This window comes from Mirounga leonina, unplaced genomic scaffold (assembly GCF_011800145.1).
Source record: "Mirounga leonina isolate KUSES-001 unplaced genomic scaffold, KU_Mleo_1.0 Mir_101595, whole genome shotgun sequence".
In the NCBI taxonomy this organism is placed as follows: domain Eukaryota; kingdom Metazoa; phylum Chordata; class Mammalia; order Carnivora; family Phocidae; genus Mirounga; species Mirounga leonina.
In genome coordinates this window covers 7,463,772-7,466,127 of record NW_023270158.1, presented here as the reverse complement: position 1 = coordinate 7,466,127, position 2,356 = coordinate 7,463,772, and the positions used below count along the sequence as shown (strand labels likewise).

Sequence of the window (2,356 nt, the reverse complement as noted above, 5' to 3'; positions counted from 1 at the left end):
TTGTTGGATTTAGGATATATTTGGAGGGGTCTAGCCAATGAAACTTGATGTTAAACATTGTGATCCTAGGTTGTTCTTTAAGTAGGTTTCCTGTTTGTGTGTTTCTGCTTTTTAGTTTTTTATTTTACTTATTTATTTATTTTAAAATTTTGAGGTGGAGGGGTTGGCAGAGCATGGGCAAGAGGGGGTACCCAAGGCAGTAGACACCCCCAAGGGTAGGCTGAGGGCTGAGGCTGAGCCTCAGGTGTGTGTCTTGTTCCTGATGCAACCTCCATAACTCCTTCCCCCAAAGGCTCTGTGGCAGCCTCAGGAGCAGGGAGGCTGGAAGGGATCACAGTGGCTGTTCACTTGGACCGGACATCAGATGACTTGCACACCAGCTTCACAACCATGGTCTTGGAGGAGCTGACTTGGCTGAAGGAACTGGAGACCTCCCACAGCTGAAGCTGGACTGGAAGGAGCTAAGGCTGTAGCTGAGGGCAGGGCTCATGAGGGCCCTGTAGGCTGAGCTCAGCCCACATGAGTAGTCATCTTCTGCCTCACAGACTCCAGCTGGCTGTCCTCGCCCTCCAGCAGCTTGCAGGAGGTGGTGATCTCGATGTTCAGGGCCAGCTTGACATTCATGGACTCCTGTTACTCATGCAGCTGCCATACCAGGTCCTGCTTGGCTCACTGCAGGGCAGCCTCCAGCTCAGCCAGCTTGGCATTGGCGTCCTTAATTAACAGTTAGCTCCCCACACTGCTCTGCATCATTGGTGGCGGCCTCCAGGGAAGCCCTCTGGCCTTTGAGGCCCTCCATCTCAACCTGGAGTTGGCTCATGTTCTGGTTCATCTCAGAAATCTCCATCTTCGTGTGACAGCGGTCATCCCTGTGCTTCCCAGTCAATATTTGCAGCTCCTCGTACTTGATCTGGTACATGGTGTAGGCCTCAGCCTGGCTGTGGTTGGTGATGTCCTTGTCCTGGACCTTGACCTGGGCAATGATGCTGTCCAGATCCATGGAGCAGACACAAACGCGTCTGAGATCTGGGCCTGCAGCTCACTGTCTTCTCTTCATACAGCTGCCTTAAGAAGCTGATCTTGTCAGTCAGCCCCTCAAGGTGGGACTCCAGCTCTACCTTGTTCATGTAAGTGTTGTCCACATCCTGCTTGATTAGGACACATTTATGCTCCATGTCTGCATGCTGTTTGATCTCCTCCTCCTACTTTTTCTTGAATCCTCCACCAGTCCCTGCATGTTGCCAAGTTCCACCTCCAGCTTCAGCTTCTCCTGGCCCAGGGTGTCCAGCTGCCACCAAAGGTGGTTGTCATAGCTCTTGAACATGTTGTCCTTGTTGCTCCGAGCTGTTTCCTGCTGCTGCGCGAGGCTCCACTTGGTCTCCAGAATTTTGTTCAGCTGATCCAGGTGCCACACCTTAATGAAGGAGGCGAACTTGTCGAGGGTTTCCAACTGCTCCTTCTCCTGGGGGTGCACAGCCTCGATGCTGGGGTCCACCTCCAGCTTAAGGGGACTCAGCAGGCTCTGGTTCACTGAGCTAACAGTGATGCCCCTCATACCCTCGGCAACACTGTGGCTCCAGACCATACTCACGCTGGTGCTCAGGTCACACAGGAGAAGGCTGAAGAGCTGATGTGAGCGCTGGGTGCACCTGCGTACATGTGGCTACTGAAGGCCCCGGGGGCTGCAGGTGGACACCTTGTAGGACTTCTGGGTCACCCTGATGGACATGGTGGAGGCTAGAGTGGAGGCGAGTAGGCTGAACCTGAAAGAGGTTCAAGAAGGACACAAGAAGCTGCTTCTATGTGGGGGCTTTTTAGTTTTTTAAATGTAAGAGCCAGTGCAATTTTCTTAAACATACAAGCTCTAGGTTCAAATCAAAACTCTACCACCTATCAGTTGTGCAGTCTTGTACATTACTTCATTTTTCATTTGTAAAATGTGGATGATATGAGCAGGGGGTTCTTGTAAGGAATAAATGAGATACCTCATATAAAACTTATCATGGGGGTGCCTGGCTGGCTTAGTCAGTAGATCATATGACTCTTGATCTCATTGTTGTGAGTTTGAGCCCCACACTGGGTGTACAGATTACTTAAAAATAAATTTTTTTTAAAGATTTTACTTATTTGAGAGAGAGCACGAGCAGGGGGTGGAGGATGGGGTGGGGGAGGGGCAAAGGGAGAGGGAGAAGCAGACTCCCCGCTGATCAGGGAGCCCGATGCAGGCTCAATCCTGGACCCCGAGATCATGACCTGAGCTGAAGGCAGCTGCTTAACCTACTGAGCCACCCAGGTGCCCCCAAAATAAAATCTTAAAAAAAAACTTATGGTATTTGGAATATGGATTTTTGCCTGG

At 50.9% G+C, this 2,356-nt stretch overlaps 1 pseudogene; it reads right to left on the bottom strand.

Annotated features, from left to right (window-relative positions):
* Window positions 1-344: 344 nt before the first annotated feature.
* On the bottom strand, window positions 345-1,744 carry LOC118003252 (annotated as a pseudogene).
* Between the last annotated feature and the right edge of the window lie 612 nt (window positions 1,745-2,356).